Below are 19,346 nucleotides of genomic sequence, written 5' to 3'. Positions count from 1 at the left end.
GAGCAGAGCAAGCCCTGCAGAATAATATAGTTCTGGGACAGGGCCAAGACCTGCGGTGCAGTGAGAGATGAAGCAAACTTGAGCCTTGTGGTATAATGAAGACAGAGCAGGATTAAACCCTGTAAGGTGATGAAATTCCAGAACAGGGTTGAGCCCTGCAACGTGGCTAGAGTACGGAGCGGGGTTGAGCCCCGTGATGCGGAGAAGATTATAGCAGGGTTGAACCCTGTGGTGCGGCTAGGGTTCGGAGCGGGGTTGAGCCCCGTGATGCGGAGAAGGTTGTAACAGGGTTGAGCCCTGTAGTGTAGCTAGGGTTCGGAGTGGGTTGAGCCCCGTGATGCGGAGAAGATTGTAGCAGGGTTGAGCCCCGTGGTGAGGCTAGGGTTCGGAGCGGGGTTGAGGTCCGTGATGCAGAGATCACTGTAACGGTGCAGTTGACAACTATAACAAGAATGAGTTCAATATCCACAAGAACGGAAAGACAACAGGCAAAATAAATAGTGCAGCAAAATGGTGAAACCACAGTGATGGAGCAGTAAGCAATACTTAGGCAATAGGAATGCTGGGCTCAGTAGTGCAGTGGGTAACTGGCATCAGAAGTTCATCTGGAATATAACAAAGTCCACAGCAATCCATAGACACAGCGGTGATCTGGCAGGAGTCCAAGAAGAGACCTGAAAGCAACGTTGCACAGACACTGAGACACAGTTAGTAACAGGCTTTATACTAGAGGTCTGTGATCCATAGGAAGTTTCAGAACATGTAACCAAAATGGAATCAGGTTTGAAATAATGAGCAATCTAGGAATCCCACAACCTGACGACTCCTGGGAAACAGTTGATCACTTTAACACTCTATCCCCTGAATGAGAAGCATGCCAGCAAGCAGGATAGCTCCTCCAACGACCACAATGGAACTTTGGCAAAAGTAGTCTATCTTTATGTACTGAAATAGTCACAGTCCTGACAGGTTCCCACAGTAGAAAGTAAACTGTTGGCTAAGTGGCAAGGGCCCTTTGAGATCTTAGAGAAAGTGGGACAGGTCAACTTTAAAGTTTACCAGCTGGGGAAAAGAAAACCAGAACAGATATATCATGTGAACCTGATAAAACCCTGGAAGGATAGAGCAGCACTGTCAGCCGTCCCAGCCCCTCCAGTAAAACCCGGTTCCCTGGTACCTGAAGTGAACATGGCAAAAACCCTGTCAGCCAGTCAACAGCAGGAGGTCAAGGAATTTTTGATCCGAAATAGGGTACTGTTTTCTGACCTGCCAGGAAAAACCATGGTCATCAAACATGACATAGTCACTGACCCGGGGGTTAAAGTTAACCTAAAGCGCTATAGGTTGCCCGAAGCCCAAAGGGAATCTGGGTCAAAGGAAATAAAAAAATGTTAGAATTGGGGGTAATTGAAGAATCACATAGTGAGTGGTCCAGTCCCACTGTGTTGATTCCAAAGCCCGATGGGAGTGTGCGTTTTTGTAATGACTTCCGAAAGTTGAACAGTGTTTCAAAATTTGATGCCTACCCGATGCCAAGGGTGGATGAACTAATTGAAAGGTTGGGGGCAGCAAGGTATTTAACCACTCTGGACCTAACCAAAGGGTATTGGCAAGTGCCATTAACTGAAAACACCAAAGAAAAATAGCTTTTTCTGCGCCATAAGGGTTATTTCATTACAAGATTTTACCCTTTGGGCTACATTTGGCACCTGCTACCTTCCACCGAATGATGGATAGGATTCTAAGACCCCATAGATGATATGCTGCGGCTTATTTGGATGATGTGGTCATACATAGTCCTGATTGGCAGTCTCACCTACCCAGAGTACAAGTAGTGTTAGACTCCATCTTTAAGGCAGGTCTGACGGCCAACCCGAAAAAAGTGTTGTCTAGGGATGGAGGAAGTTAAATATCTGGGGTACACCATTGGCAGAGGTTTGATAAAACCACAGCTCAATAAGATTGAGGCAATACAGAACTGGCCATGACCCCTCAGGTGAGAGCCTTCTTAGGGATCACTGGATCCTATAGGAGGATCATACCCAGTTTTGCCACCATTGCGGTCCCACTTACTGACCTTACCAAGGGCAAACAAAAAAACATGGTGGAATGGGGTCCGGAAGCAGAGAAAGCTTTCCAAGAATTAAAAATAACCTTATGTACCCAACCTGTTCTGGTGATCCCTGATTTTGACAAAGTGTTTGTGGTACAAACCGATGCGTCCGGTGTAGGCATTGGAGCCATCCTGTCCAAAAGCAGAGAGGGTGAGGAACACCCTATTTTTTACCTGAGCAGGAAACTGAATATACATGAGAGAAACTATGCCACAGTGGAAAAGGAAGCTTTGGCCATAAAATGGCGTTAGAAACTCTCAGGTACTATTTGGTGGGAAGAAAGTTCAAATTGATTACTGACCATGCCCCTCTGAAATGGATGTCCGAAAACAAGGACAGTAACGCAAGAATAACAAGATGGTTCGTGGCGCTACAAACTTTTAAGTTTTCGATAGAGCACAGGCCAGGAAGCCAGCTGGCCAATGCCGACGCGTTGTCACGCGTTCATTGCTTGGGGGTTTCAGTTGTTCCGCCCCACAGATCGAAACAAAGGGGGGGGCATATGTGATAGGATCACTGGTAAAGTTTTCAGTGGTAGATACATTTGTCCTAGGTTTTTGACCTATGTGTTCTAAAACCCCCAGGAGAACGACTGCAGTGAAGCAGATTTAAGTATCGGCTTTTGGAAAAGTCGGTTTGGGACATGGGGATGTGAGGAGAGGGTGGGCTCCATCCACAACCCACTCCAGGTTTTGGTTTTTAGACCTGTTAGCAGGCTCATTAAGGTCTGCACCTGGAGCTGGCTGATATAGGCTGTGTGTGTTTGTAAGCGAGTGTCTCATACCTGGGAGAGCAAGCAGACTGGCTGGCTCAGAGACACTTGGTGAAAACTACGTGTAAGGTTTTGTGCATGCGCTTGTGTTGATGGTGGAGGCAGTAGGCCCCACAGTTTCTGTAGAGAGGGAGCCTCTTGTTTAGTTAGCGCCCAGACGGGCTAGTGTTTACTTTTATGTTTTGCTTTTCTTTTTACATTGCACAATAAAGACTGGCGCCGACCAGTTAGCACTAGACCCCAGACTGGTGTACTATTTTCCATCTGCTGTGTGTGTGAAGAGGGAGTCCATCTATCCCAGGAGAGGAACCCCTAATCCGGTCCTGTCACTATATATATATATATATATATATATATATATATATATGTAATGGGGTTTTGTTACTGCAAAATAGCATGGATGCGGGTTTTGGATTCTATAAAGGTCCCGCGATCACTACCATTTTTAATTCTGGCTGTGGAGAGTGAAGAGGGAGGGAGCTGGGACCTGTGCTGTGCTGTTGTTGTTGCACGCTGACACTGTGCATAGGGGCTGGCTACTGTTGTCCATATAGGGGCTGGGCTGGCTGTTGTCATGTCCACAAGGGCTGGCTTGCTGTTGTCTATAGAGGGGCTGGCTGGCTGTTGTTTTGTCCATAGGGGCTGGCTGACTGGCTGTTGTTCTGTCCATAGGGGCTGGCTGTTGTCCTGTCCATAGGGGCTGGCTGTAGTGCTGTGTTGTCCAGGGGGTGCTTTGTCTTTCAGGGGTGCTCTTCACCCACCCCCAGTGTGAAAAAAATAAAAAAAATAGTGTTAGCCACACTTGTCATCAATGCAGGGGTGCTGTGCTGCTGTCTGTTAAAGGGGCTGCTGCCTCTTTCAGGGGTTCACCCCAGTGTTAAAAAAAAATAAAATAATAATTTTGTGTGCATATATATATATGTAATGGGGTTTTGTTACTGCAAAATAGCATGGATGCGGGCCACACCTGTCATCGGCGTAGGTGCGCAGGGGTGCTGTGCTGCTGTCTGTCAAGGGGCTGATGTCTCTTTCAGGGGTGCTCTTCACCCCCAGTGTGAACAAAAAAAAACAATTTTTTGTGTGTGCGTTTTAGCCTGCCACACCACCAGTGTTAAAATAAAAAAAAAATTGTGTGTGCGTGTTAGCCACACCACCAGTGAAAAAATAAAAACAATTTTTTTATGTGTGCGCATTAGCCACATTTATCAGCAACGTAGGTGCACAGGGGTGCTGTGCTGCCTGTGTCATTAATCAAGAGCCTGCTGCCTCTTTTGGGTGCTCTCCCACCCAAGTGCCCCGTAAAAAATATTTAATCAATTTTTATTTTTCTGTGTGTGTGTGTGCGCGCGCGCATTAGCCATGGCATCACAAACGCCTCTGCTGAGATTTGCATAAACATTTTCAAAGGTGAAAATAGAGGCTATGCACGGCCAGATTAAGGCTTGTAGGGGCCCCAGGGCAACTAAGTTGTGGGAGCCCCCTCCCTTGCCATACGGGAGTGCTGCTGCATGTATTAGAACAGCTGCGGCTTCTGTGCCCGGCCCCCATCCGGGAACAGGTGCCGCTGGACACCTGTTCTCCGCAGGGTCACATCGACCCTGTGTGGGGGCCCCTCTATGTTTGGGGATCCCGGGACGACCGCCCCTGTCGCCCTCCTCTTAATCCAGCCCTGAGGATATAGTTTAAAAAATGGAATAAAGCAGCTAAAACTGCGTTCTCTGATTATAGTGTTCCTACTCCTTACCCATTGCCCCTCTACCTCATTACATATCAATTTGCAGCAGTGGTGGTATTAGCATACATTACTTAACATGAAAATGTTAATTTGTTTATTTATTGGTTCGGTGAAACAAATGTTACCACGACAAACATTTAATTTGCATACGCAGTCATCCAGTAAATAAAGACTCCAGACCTAGAACATGTGATTCCAAAGCACAAAGTGTTATTCAAGTAAAAGTACAGCAGTTACACGCTATGATCATCATGTAATCTTAGCGCAAAGAGATTATACAGACCCAAGTACATGTAGCCCTATGTATAATAGGCCAAACACGTTAGGATTGATGACAAAAGAGAAAATGCACTAAGAGTGCTGTCTGGCACCTTGATGCATTTTCTCTACATATATATATATATATATATATATATATATATATTTATTAGGGATGTGCGCCGGACCATTTTTGGCGGATTTGGATTTGGATTTGGTTCTAATTCGTCATCCGGCTTTGGATTTGGATTTGGATTTGCCAAACTGCGGTGACTGGCTTTGGATTTGGATTTGGATTTGGATTTGGATTTTTTGCCAAAATTGGCAAAAAAAGCTAAAATTACATAAATTGGGCTTTTTTTTCTTCCTAGAGTGTTATTTACCTCAATAACATTAATTTCCAGTCATTTACAGTCAATTTAGACCACCTCACAGCTTAAATTATTCGTTTCACCATTATTGGCCAAAGGTTGCAGTGAGCTGACTGGTGACCAAGCGTCAGAGCAGCGGCGCAGTGGCACAGACACCACAGTTTAAAGCACATCTATGAAACTATGCCACACAGCAGTGGCAGAAATGAAAGGTAGTGCTAGATGGAATTGTCCTTGGGCCCTCCCACCCACCCTTTATGTTGGATCTTAAAAAGGACATGCACACTTTAACAAACAAAGCATTTCAGCGACAGGTACTGCCACTTTGTGGCTGAAGTGCTTGGTTTGTTTGGGCCCCCACAAAAAAATCTTCCAATCTACTAAAGGCAACAGGTCTACAGTGGCATGATGTCACCATCATTGCCATCCTCACCCTCATCAGTGTGTACATCATCCGATTCCTCACACAATATCAGTTCATCCCCGCTGGAATCTACCATTACAGAAGTATCTGTACTGTGACGTGATTGGTGGGAAAGGTTTTCCTCGTGAAATTTCCAGTTCATTTTAATGAACATCATTTTTTCTACATTTTGTGGAAGTAGCCTCCTTCGTCGTTCACTCACAAGGTTCCCGGCTGTACTGAAAACTCTCTCCGAGTACACACTGGAGGGTGGGCAGCTTAAATAATGCAAAGCCAGTTTATACAAGGGTCTCCAAATTGCCTTTTTTTTCTTCCAATATTCGAAGGGACTCTGTGACATGTCTACGTGTATGGTGTCCTGAAAATAATCCTCCACCATTCTTTGGATGGTAATCGTATTAGATGGAGTTGCGGTAGAGGTGTCACTGGTGTTGGGCAAATCTTTTAGACCCGACCAGATGTCAAAATGTTGACTTGACTTATCTGCATCACCACTGGGTCTTTTGGAAAAGGTGCATTTTTTTCTGGCTGCTGCTGCAGAAACCGAAGGAGGAGACGTCATCGTAGTGCCATGTGTCACTTCAGCTGCCAACTTGCTCACCAGGAGCGCTTTGGTTCTTTTAAGATCTGGGTCAGTTGTAAAGAAAGACACAGCATATGACTTGAACCTAGGATCAAGAATGGTTGCTAAAATATAATGATCAGATTTCAAGATCTTGGCCACCCGTGGATCCTGGCGAAGCGAACAAAGGACTTGATCTATCAGTCCAGCATACTTTGCGGAATCACTTTGTTTAATATCATCCTTCAATTTCTCCAGCTGCTTTTCCAAAAGCGAAATCAGGGGAATCACCTTACTCAAGCTAGCAGTGTCAGCACTCACTTCACAAGTGGCAACTTCAAATGGTTTGAGCACCTTGCACAAGACAGAAAGTACTCTCCACTGTGCTGGGGTAAGGTACATTCCCCCTCCTCTCCCAATGTCATGGCTTGTCGTATAGCTATGGATGGCTTTTTGCTGCTCCTCCATCCGCTGAAGCATATACAGGGTTGAGTTCCACCTCGTTACCACTTCTTGCTTCAGTTGATGGCAGGGCAAATTAAACTGCTCTTGCAGGTGCTGCAATCTCCTGCACGCTGTTGCTGAATGCCGAAAATGTCCCGAAATTTTTCGGGCCACAGACAGCATCTCCTGAACGCCCCTGTCGTTTTTTAAAAAACCCTGCACCACTAAGTTTATTGTGTGAGCAAAACAGGGGATGTGTTGGAATTCACCCAGCTGTAATGCTTTCACTATATTTGTAGCATTGTCAGAAATCACAAATCCTGAGGAGAGTCCAAGTGGGGTAAGCCATGTTTCTATGACATCTCTTAGTTTTTCTAAGAGGTTGTCAGCGGTATGCCTCTTATTGAATCCGGTGATGCACAGAGTTGCCTGCCTCTGAATGAGCTGGTGTTGTTTGTTAGATACTGCTGCTGCTGAAGGCGATTCACCCACCCAGTGGGCTGTCACAGTCATGTAATCTTTAGTTTGTCCATGACCGCTTGTCCACATATCTGTGGTTAAGTGGACAGTGGGTACAATAGCATTTTGCAGACCAATAATTAGGTTCTGTTTAACGTCCTGGTACAGCCGAGGAATGGCTTTTCGGGTAAAATGAAACCGAGATGGAATTTGGTACCGGGGACACATGACCTCAACTAGCTGTGTAAATCCCACTGCATTAATTGAGGATATTGGACGCAGATCTAATATTAGCATAGCTGTCATGGCGTCAGTGATCCGCTGTGCGACAGGGTGAGAGCTGTCATACTTGCTTCCCCTTGCAAGAGATTCTTTAACAGTCAATTGTTTTTTTGGTATACTACTAGTAGTCTTCTTTGTCCACTTCTGGGATGAAGATCCACCAGCAGCAGCAGCAGCAGGCCTAGCGCTCAAAGATTCAGTTTCTTCTGAGGTGTCCTGGAAATTGGAGGAGTCACCGTGACTTAGCACTAATAAATTGGATGTTGTACTACCACTGATCATTCCTGAGGATATTGAGGAGGAAGGTGTTGTCGGTGGAGATTGCAGGTGCTGGGATTTAGTAGAGAGAAGGCATCTAGCTAATGCTGGACTGCTTGTTGTTATTTTTTTTGCAGTAGTTTCTGTTATCAAACACCTGTCATGAGCTCGCTGCAGATGACGTAATAGCGTAGAGGTTCCTAGATGTTTAACGTCCCTACCTCTACTAACTGTGGTCTCACAGAGGCTACAAATGGCTTGACAAACGTTGTCAGGGTTTGGGTAAAAGTAATTCCACACAAAAGATGTGGATTTCTTGGTTCTATGCCCAGGCATGGCAATGGCCTTCTTATCTTGGCCAAGAGCTGCTTCCACTGGTGCCTGACTTATACAAATAATATCCTCATCCTCAACATCCTCATTAGTGCCAGCATCAGCTGCACATATATTCCTCTCATCCTCTTGCAATTCCACGGTGGCATCCTCAATTTCTATGTCCTCGGCAATACTGCTCATCCCCACAACTACAGATGGAAAAGAAACTGTGGAGGGCGGCTTCTCTGAAAGGTCAGGCTTACACATAGAAATGCCACTTGTGGACCCACTTAGACTCTCCTCAGGGATTTCTGACATTTGTGTTTCAAAAAACACAGTTTGTTCGACTGCCTTATTGGTTTTAAATTTTTTCACACTTCTATAGTCTGATTGAAAAGGTCTTTTATCATCACGAGAGGCACAAGATGCCTCACTGACAGCTGCAGAACCACCACTCAGAAATAAAGGGCAAAGCCTGAGTCTTTCCTTGCCGCTACGTGTGGTGAATGGTATGTTGCCAATTTTCTGTTTCTCTGCAAAAGTAGTAGTCTTTAGAGGTTTTTTTTTTGTCTTTACCCCTGTAAAATCTAAATTTTTTGATTTCAGGTTCCCTAAGGTTTTAAAGCCTCTACGCCCTTGAGCATCAGCTTTAGATAAAAGTGATGGACTTCCAGCCGCTGCAATGCTAGCATTTACATGTTGTTTCTGCTCTAATCTCAGTTCATTCTCGTGATCCATATTACTTTATCACTATGAACTGGAGTCACAGAGCTTGTATACACACAGTGGGCTATGCCCTTTCACGGAGCTTGTATAATAGACACAGTGGGCTATGCCCTGTCACGGAGCTTGTATAATACACTCAGTGGGCTATGCCCTGTCACGGAGCTTGTATAATAGACACAGTGGGCTATGCCCTGTCACGGAGCTTGTATAATAGACCCAGTGGGCTATGCCCTGTCACGGAGCTTGTATAATACACTCAGTGGGCTATGCCCTGTCACGGAGCTTGTATAATAGACCCAGTGGGCTATGCCCTGTCACGGAGCTTGTATAATAGACACAGTGGGCTATGCCCTGTCACGGAGCTTGTATAATAGACACAGTGGGCTATGCCCTGTCACGGAGCTTGTATAATACACTCAGTGGGCTATGCCCTGTCACGGAGCTTGTATAATACTCAGTGGGCATATGCCCTGTCACGGAGCTTGTATAATACACTCAGTGGGCTATGCCCTGTCACGGAGCTTGTATAATAGATACAGTGGGCTATGCCCTGTCACGGAGCTTGTATAATAGACCCAGTGGGCTATGCCCTGTCACGGAGCTTGTATAATAGACACAGTGGGCTTATGCCCTGTCACAGAGCTTGTATAATAGACACAGTGGGCTTATGCCCTGTCACGGAGCTTGTATAATACTCAGTGGGCTTATGCCCTGTCACAGAGCTTGTATAATAGACACAGTGGGCTTATGCCCTGTCACGGAGCTTGTATAATACTCAGTGGGCTTATGCCCTGTCACGGAGCTTGTATAATACACTCAGTGGGCTATGCCCTGTCACGGAGCTTGTATAATAGACACAGTGGGCTATGCCCTGTCACGGAGCTTGTATAATACTCAGTGGGCTTATGCCCTGTCACGGAGCTTGTATAATACTCAGTGGGCTTATGCCCTGTCACGGAGCTTGTATAATACACTCAGTGGGCTATGCCCTGTCACGGAGCTTGTATAATAGACACAGTGGGCTATGCCCTGTCACGGAGCTTGTATAATAGACCCAGTGGGCTATGCCCTGTCACGGAGCTTGTATAATAGACACAGTGGGCTATGCCCTGTCACGGAGCTTGTATAATACACTCAGTGGGCTATGCCCTGTCACGGAGCTTGTATAATAGACACAGTGGGCTATGCCCTGTCACGGAGCTTGTATAATAGACCCAGTGGGCTATGCCCTGTCACGGAGCTTGTATAATACACTCAGTGGGCTATGCCCTGTCACGGAGCTTGTATAATAGACCCAGTGGGCTATGCCCTGTCACGGAGCTTGTATAATAGACACAGTGGGCTATGCCCTGTCACGGAGCTTGTATAATAGACACAGTGGGCTATGCCCTGTCACGGAGCTTGTATAATACACTCAGTGGGCTATGCCCTGTCACGGAGCTTGTATAATACTCAGTGGGCATATGCCCTGTCACGGAGCTTGTATAATACACTCAGTGGGCTATGCCCTGTCACGGAGCTTGTATAATAGATACAGTGGGCTATGCCCTGTCACGGAGCTTGTATAATAGACCCAGTGGGCTATGCCCTGTCACGGAGCTTGTATAATACACTCAGTGGGCTATGCCCTGTCACGGAGCTTGTATAATAGACCCAGTGGGCTATGCCCTGTCACGGAGCTTGTATAATAGACACAGTGGGCTATGCCCTGTCACGGAGCTTGTATAATAGACACAGTGGGCTATGCCCTGTCACGGAGCTTGTATAATACACTCAGTGGGCTATGCCCTGTCACGGAGCTTGTATAATACTCAGTGGGCATATGCCCTGTCACGGAGCTTGTATAATACACTCAGTGGGCTATGCCCTGTCACGGAGCTTGTATAATAGATACAGTGGGCTATGCCCTGTCACAGAGCTTGTATAATAGACATAGTGGGCTATGCCCTGTCAAGAAGCTTGTATAATACTCAGTGGGCTATGCCCTGTCACGGAGCTTGTATAATACACTGAGTGGGCTATGCCCTGTCACGGAGCTTGTATAATACTCAGTGGGCTTATGCCCTGTCACGGAGCTTGTATAATACACTCAGTGGGCTTATGCCCTGTCACGGAGCTTGTATAATAGACACAGTGGGCTATGCCCTGTCACAGAGCTTGTATAATAGACACAGTGGGCTATGCCCTGTCAAGGAGCTTGTATAATACTCAGTGGGCTATGCCCTGTCACGGAGCTTGTATAATACACTCAGTGGGCTATGCCCTGTCAGTTGTCATGGAGCTTGTATAATACAGTGAGTAGTAGAGTACACATACACACAGTGGGCTTATTATGCCCAGTCACAGAGCACACACAAGGGCTTATGCCCAGTAAAGTCACAGAGCACTGCCTACTCTAATCTATCTAACACTAGAACAGACAGCGCACTAGCTAACTACCTAACTACGCGTCACGCGAGAAATGGCGCCGACTGCCGGGCGCCGCGCCTTTTTATTGAGGCCGAACGTCACTCGGCTCTCGCGAGAATCCGACGCCGGACGGGTGACGTTCGGCCTCGAGGTGGAATCCGAGTCAGGCGGGAACACCCGAACTTGCGTTCGGGTGGACTCGGATTCCACCTGTTCGGAGAGGTTCGGATTCCTCAGAATCCGAACCGCTCATCACTAATATTTATATATATTTATTGACCTAATGAAATGTCCATATACTATGTAATGTGAAAGATATGTAATTGTTGTGGTATTGTAAATAACATTGAGATTGTGAGGGGATGGATAAAGCCTGAGCAGGGGCAGTGTATGATTTTTTTATTAGGCATTAGGCTGAGTTTTGACAGGGAGCGCGAGGGGGAGAAGCTGCAAGGAGCAGCGCGAGGATCAGAGGCTCGCGCAGTGAGCAGGAAGGGAGAGGTCGCGCGGCGCTAGGGAGAGTAGATATAGAGGTGGTGCAGGCGCGCTAGGGCAGACTGCTGTTCCCCCCTCGAGTGACCGCATCGCTCTGACCTCTATGAGCCGGCGCTCTGGTCAGTGGATAGCGGGGCCAGTGAGGGGCGTCTGCGTTGGAGCTGGGGACTGCCGCTACTTCCGCTGGTGGTAGGCGGGTGACGTCCGGCTCCAGGAGACGGGGGAGTGTCAGTGGGGCCTCCCCATTACTGTTGGCCGTGGAGAGAAGCGGCAAGGGAGGTAAACTGAGCTTCCCACAGGCCGGTATTGAGAGATCAGCCGGCAACCAATCGGAGCCAGGGGGCGAGGCTCTGAGCAGCAATAGCAGCAGCAGCCTCTCAGTGATACAGCTGAGCAGGAGAGGCCAAGTTACACGGCAGCGCTTATGAGACTAAGGGCCTGATTCAGAGCCGGACGCTATTTGCGGACGGTCGTTCAGGAAAAGGGGGTGGCTATTCAAATGAACCGTTCGCTCTTTGCAGTCTGTTGACGCCTCCATGTCTGAACGAGCGAACAAAACATGCGGTCGTTTTTTTTAAAAGTACGCCCCCTGGCCACTCACACCATACGTCATGTCCGCTATTTAATAGATTAATCGAGTACATCGAACAGCGTATGAACTGCTCGCTATTCTTGTGGCTGGTTTTTCCTATCGCAATCCTGCGAGCAGTTCTGGCTATAAAATAACCAAGTGACGTGGTCGATGATGCTGCTGTTTTAATTATGCACACCCTAAAAACGCCCGTTTTGACCTTTAAGCACGCCTGCGTTCTGATTTCCACTCCCCGTTTTCAAGCACCTTCCCCTGTTACCACCCACATACGCCTCCTCCTGTCACTCAAAATAGCAGGCATTCGCTATATTGCGAACTAACGATTTCTGGCCGCACTGACTGGTTCGCGCATACGTATTACAATCCGTACGCATGCGCAGATGTGCTAACATCGCTCTGAACGAACTAACGGCCGCTTACCAGCGGCTCTGAATGAGACCCTAAGTGAGTAAAATATTAATACACACTCACTCATCTATAATTACAGCAGTGCAGAGGGACAAATAGCCTTGAGGATAAACTCATGCAAGGCATATTTCGTAAGCTTACAAGTTACCATAATACCTAGGAAGATTACTCTTCTAGGAGGAAAACCATTAATCACTTATGCAAAGCTGTTGCTATATCTATGAAAGTTTGACAGAGAAAGTTAACAGGGGAAACTGACTATTGCTGAATGGGATAAGCTTGACAAAAGCAACATTAAGAAGGAATTATAAGAGTGAATAGCTGTATCATTAATTTATCCCTGCGGCAGCTATTTAATTAGATACAAAGGTTCAACCTAGAAAGCAACAGAAATGCCATTACAAGTATCCGCATAATACCTAACAGCCTATAAGCCGTGAGGTACTAGAATAGCACATAGCCATCTGCTTAGGCTTTACCCGACAAACCACAGGAGAGAATTTTCCATTACAGGAGAAGAGTTTTGATAGAACCCACCGATTCTTAAACAAGTTTTACTTGGACTATACAATTAAACAGTCAAGACTTTATTACAGTAAACTGGAGCAAGAAACCGAGACACTATATATTCACATATCCTATTACAAAATACTGAGGGATATTTAGGGAAAGACTTGCTATACCTCAATCTACCGGATGTGTAGCGAGTAAGGGACTCCATTTATGTGTTTAGTGATAGTAATGTTACAATATTATATATGACATTGTATTGTACATGTGTGCTATCTGTATCAGTTACCTGGTAAAGATACGTATAAAAGAATACATAAAAAAGTAATTGTTGATTGTTGAGTAACATTTACCTAGCAGATTTGTCGCTGAAGTTCCAGAAAAGTGAACACCTGTTAGAGAAGAAAGGAGTCAGGTGGTAAAAACAATATTGAATTTAAGCTTTGAATCTTTCTCATGCTTACCTATGAATGTACATACACACTCACCTAATTGTATATTCACAAGTGCATAGCTCATAATCTAATTAGGTTTCCCAGACAACCTTTAATCCTCTGGGTGGAGGCACAATTACCGCAGTGAAACATATAACATACCACCTGTTAGTAATCTAAGGGTTACATTTTGGAGGCACTGATGAGATTTGAACTCAGGATCTCCTGTTTACCAAATACCTTCTAATATCCTACCTATAAACCTCTAAGGATGACGCTATTTTGCGTACGCAGTCATACAGTAAATAAAGACTCCAGACTTGGAATGGGTGGTTCCAAAGCACAAAGTATTATTCAAGTAAAAGTACAGTCAGTTACATGCTATTGATCCATACACAATTCGGCGCAAAGGAATTATACAGACCCAAGTACAGTATACATACGCAGTGCTCTCTGGTCCAGATGTTAGGCATCAGCAAGAAGCCCCTCGTCAATCAGCATTCAGCAAAAAAACTAGGAATCCAGGGTCAGAGCACACATATTTATACCCCCCAGAAATAAACAACACAATAGAGAAGTTTGTTGCTAATACCATTGGTCCTAAAGGAGAGGGCATATGTTACAAGGAATTTAACAGGTTGATTCAAATAGACACAACCCAGCCTCTAACAACTGGGGGGTCTCTGGTTTCCTGCCTCATGCAACATCCTAACAGTTGTTCATATAATGTACATTTTGTTGCTTGACGTCTCTGTGGTCCATGAGTTGAGAATGCATGGTGCGATCTCCACACCGATGGTACCGGAATACTGTTGAAAGAGTACACATCAGTACAATACCAATCACGGCTTACTTATCATGTATAAAACCTTAGTTACCAAATAATCTTTATTTCACAGAATGAACAAACTTAAATCTTATACTTTAAAGCTCATTAAACCTTTTATGTGAATATGTAATGTGTAAGTAAGCGGGGTGTGCTGTAAAGACGCTAGTTAACTTGGGGCAGATGCGTGCGCATGAAGCTAATAAACAGCGTTTTCATACAGGATCTTATGCATTTGCTAATATACGATTAGTTAACAGCGCAATTGTGCGTATTAATGTGTGTATGAGAAATGGTGCCCTTAAATCTCACTTAAACTAAGTGAACACCTAGCAGTGTGGAATGCTGAACCTTATAGTTCCACAATTTGCTCATGCCCCAGCAGCCCCCACCCTTTTCAGGCTCCAAAATACTGGTCTTTGTTCTCCCAGGGCCTGTGTGGATGCAAATTAGCCCAGCTACTAGACCCAAACCTCAGATAACACTCTTGGCTTTGAAGGTATTTTATTGTAGGAAGCCTGCTAATGTAAGGTGCTACAAACGACCCTCTTGCTGTATTCGAGCAGTGCCACCTGGAGTGAGAGCAGACGTTATGTCCAGGAAGCTTGTCTACACAGGCTAGTTGTCACGTGGCCATTTGCTCTGTTTAGCTAATGCAATCCAATTGTGACATACTGTACAGCCATTTCTGAAATATATCCTTTAGGGGAATTATAATAATATACACATTATCCAGAGCACCCAAACTACGTAAAGTCATGAAATGGACTTTTGATGAATCGCCGTAACTTATGGCGGTGGTCACAGATGCAATCCCATGATGCTAATAGTAATATCGCCACATGTACTAAAGTGTGAGTTTATCTAAAATGGCGCTTAGGCGGCCATTCGCAAAATGGCGTCTTGCAATCTCATTTCCAAAATGGCGTCTTGCGGCCAGTCACAAGATGGTGTCGCTGCGATTCAATTTTAAACTGATCTTGTCTCAGCCAATAATCCAGCTTCGACAACACCCATCACTGTCAGGCATGCAACACTAGATGGCATGTGGCCAACTGTGCAGGGCCGCACAGGTGATGGGTGATCTATAGAAAATAGATACTGTATGGGTATATAATAACAGGTGATCACTGAAGACATGTAAAAATGCCATAATATGAAGTGATAGTATAACGTAAACGGTCACTCATTGCACCTTATAAATAACCCTATTAAGGGCACAATAAAACCCCAGGTGTGAAATGAAAATCAGGTGGGTTTAAAAGAAGTGCGTGCACATATGGCATCATGCATATAGTCACCCCATGGTAGCACATGGGTGAATTAAGCTGAAGTGTGTGAAAAACCCAATATTCCTGTACTGACACCACTATGTGTCTTACTGCGAGAATTCCAGGGCTGGTTGTGGGAAAGGTAATATAGGAGGTGTTGTGAGTGTGTGTGTATATATATATATATAATATATATATGAAAGAGGCCGCTAGTATTATTTTTAGCCTTTAGGTAATTTTTAATCTCAAAGAAATTATCTTTTTTCAATCCAATGTGTTGGGAAAGACAAAGTCTTGTGGAGGAGACTACAATGAAGACCCACAGATAATGTAGTTTATCTTCAAGCTATATGTTCCACGTTAGATTCTTTAGCTTGAAAGAATAAATGTCCAAATGGAGAGTTGTTCTCAAAACGCATAGAAGTAAACAAAGCTTTTTTCACAGATTTCCGGTATCATCGGTGAGAAGATCGCAACATGCGTCTGCAAACTATGGACTATAGAGAGTTAAAACATTAAAACGTACTCTGTAATGTTAGCAGCTTAGATTAGCATGCAGCGGGAAAAACGACACAAATGGTTGTTAGAGGCTGTTTGTGTCCATTTGAATTGACCTGTGAACTATCCTGTAACAGAAGCACCTTTAAGAAGAACCAATGGAATCATGTCAAACTTGTCTATTGTATTGCCTATCCCTGTAAGAGTATATATGTGCGCTCTCTGACCCCAGTCTTGAGTCTTCTTGCTGTGCTGTTGAGGGAGGTTTCTAATGCTGATGCTGATGTCTGGGCCCAGAGCGCATGCATATATAACTGTACCTTGGGTCTGTATGATTTATTTGCGCTAATTGTCTTTAGATCACAGCGTGTAACCATCTATTTTTATAATGAATAATAACTTTTTGTGCTTTGGAACCACACTCAAAGTCTGAAAGCATGTGGGACTTTTAGAAGGTATAGGTAGGATTTTAGAAGGTATAGACAGGATTGCATAGAGGTTTTAATTCGGTATCCATAGTTGGGGGCACGCAGTGTTAATCACGCTACCGGTCACTTGGTAACACTCGGTAGCGATCTCTCAGCAAAAGGGTGGAGGCGCCATAGCAGGAGAACGCATTGTGCCTTCGAAATCTGCTACCACTTTGTTGCTGAGAGTCCGCTACCTGTTATTGTGGCTTTAGGAGTGCTGATTGAGAATCCAGGGACGAGGGAGAAAAAAGTTTGTTTTCCTTCATCGATAGTTTTTTTGTGTTAAAAAGAGGAAGCTGCATTATTGTGTATGCGACCAGTCGCACTATAGCATAAAAATCATAATACGTGTTGTGTAGTAGTCGCATTATTGTGTATGCGACTAGTCGCACAATAGCGTATAAGTATTTCCTGTATTGCTGCCATGTGTTTTAAACAAAGCCGTTGAGAGTGCACGGTGATATTGATAGATAGCATTGTTTAAATACATTGATCAGTGTTGCCATAGTCTGGGAAAACGTGTATTTATCTGCGCAGGAAAAGGGTGTGTAACAGTGAGTATTAGTTGGTAGGGACAACAGTTCCCTAGTTAAGGGTATCGTATGACCCTTAAGGACTAGGCGCAAGGGTCGACCTAGTAGCTCGGTAGTAGATACCGTTCTAACACATAAGCAGGTGCAGTTGTCTTTGTTGTAGGTTCGGCTCTGAGTGTGATTACAGTATTCAGTGATCAGTTAGGGTTATTTGAGCATTGTAATTGAACCGCACAGTTTTGGCTAAATTGTGATTGTGAACTGGGTAGAGGGTGGATGAAATCACTGAAAAGGGTAGGAATACCTACATGCTAGCAGTTGAAAGGTAGTCAAAAAGGGATTAGGTGCGTGGAAGCAGCCTGGTTATTCTTCCATAGGTGTGTGGGCGCATCCTGTTAATATCGTCCGCAGGTAAGTGAAAGTATCTTGACTGTCTTTTACCAGTTTAAATCTCTATTGAAAAGCTTAGGGTTCTCCCAGAATGGGAGCCAAGCAAATGGTAGAGATGTTAGATGATGCGCTGTTGGAAGCGCCGCTTGGGTCGGCACGCCATATTATGCATACTAAGTACGGTGCTTAGCAATTAGGTGCTGTGATGTATGGTTTAAAATGACGATGAAGAGTGTTAGACCGTTTCCCAGAATTGGCAGCTTTGATAAGGAGGTATTGAACAACGTCTGAGATAGCACTTGTATGGTGCGCTCTCGAATGAAAAAGGTAAAATATAACGAGTGTTTAAAATTATGGCAGCATGAGGGGGATGCGTGGCTTAAAGGTGTGCATGTGACACAAACTAGCATCATGAGCACGTTACCAGAGAGTACACACGCAGCACTAAACTGCGGTGCGTGCACGCTGTGAGGTAGCATTGCGGAAGGTATTGCCAGTGGTTCATGCGCACCACCGCTCTCCTATGCGGATGGGGGTGCAGGTACAGTTGTTGAAAAAACCCATAAAAATGTAACAAGTAACTTGTACCCTCTCTTAAGTAATCATAAAGAAAATGTTTATGATGCGGATGTTAAGCCTATTGTTATGTGTGCCATTTCCCATGCTGTACACATGTTAGATGCTCCACCACAACAAGCACAAGTGGTGCCGCCATCTAAATCAGTGATAGTACAGGAAGTGTTAACATCCACTGCATCCGTAGAGGAAGTTGTTAACCCTATATGTAGCAGTAATAGACTAAATCCACAGCCAGGTAACAAGATCAAAAGTAGCAGTGCAGCCGGTCTGCATCCCATCCGGACAATAACGGTTCCGAATGGGAATGCGGATGCGAACAGTGTAGTGCCCACAAGGGAGGTAGCAATGCATTGTCCTTGGACAAGAGTGGAGCTAAATTCCATAATGAATGATTTCCCCGATCCTAAAAAAGAATTAGCCAAATGCCAAAGATTTTTGAGAAATTTGGGTAGTGCTCACGAGTCAACCAACATTGGCGAGTGGTGTTAAGGGCTTGTCTTCCACGCAATACCGACATGACAAAGTTTATCACGGATTGTGTATTGGATGGAGACGTTCCCTTAACAGACAAAATTAACAATGGTAACATTTCCCGCATTATAACTCAATTGGGTGTATATTTTCCAATAGTAGTTAACTGGATCAAAATTTTCACCATAAAACAAAAAGAGAGTGAATCTGCAGAGGATTATTGTAACCGAGCTCTGCAGGCTATCACCCAGTACACTGGGTTAGAGGATATTAAAGATAGCACTCATCACAGGGGAATGATCATCACTGTACTTATGAATGGTCTAAAAGAGAACCTAAAGACCCGAGTTCAGACCTCACTACCTGGCTGGAGGGGAGTCACTGTAGACACCCTCATAGAATCTGCTATTGAACACGATAAGAACATCTTTTAAAAGAGAGAGACCCAGAGCGAGAAGCTAATGGCTGTTAGTATTCAAGCTCTAGAAGGAAATGACTATAACATCACAGCCAACAGACACACATGCACCTGCACAGCTACATGTCCTCACCAATCCTGCACCACCTGAAACACAACCCACCCCTTATTACACACAGCCACAAAACCCATACTATCCACAACCACCATATTTCCCTCAATATCCTTACCCACACCCATCATCTTTCCCTTCCGATCAACCCACACAGTAATCCTTTCACCCACCCCACTCACGAAGGTGCTTTAACTGCAACCAAGTGGG

Source organism: Taudactylus pleione, unplaced genomic scaffold, assembly GCF_031769625.1.
Source record: "Taudactylus pleione unplaced genomic scaffold, aTauple2 ptg000019l, whole genome shotgun sequence".
In the NCBI taxonomy this organism is placed as follows: Eukaryota; Metazoa; Chordata; class Amphibia; order Anura; family Myobatrachidae; genus Taudactylus; species Taudactylus pleione.
This window is presented reverse-complemented; position numbering follows the sequence as displayed.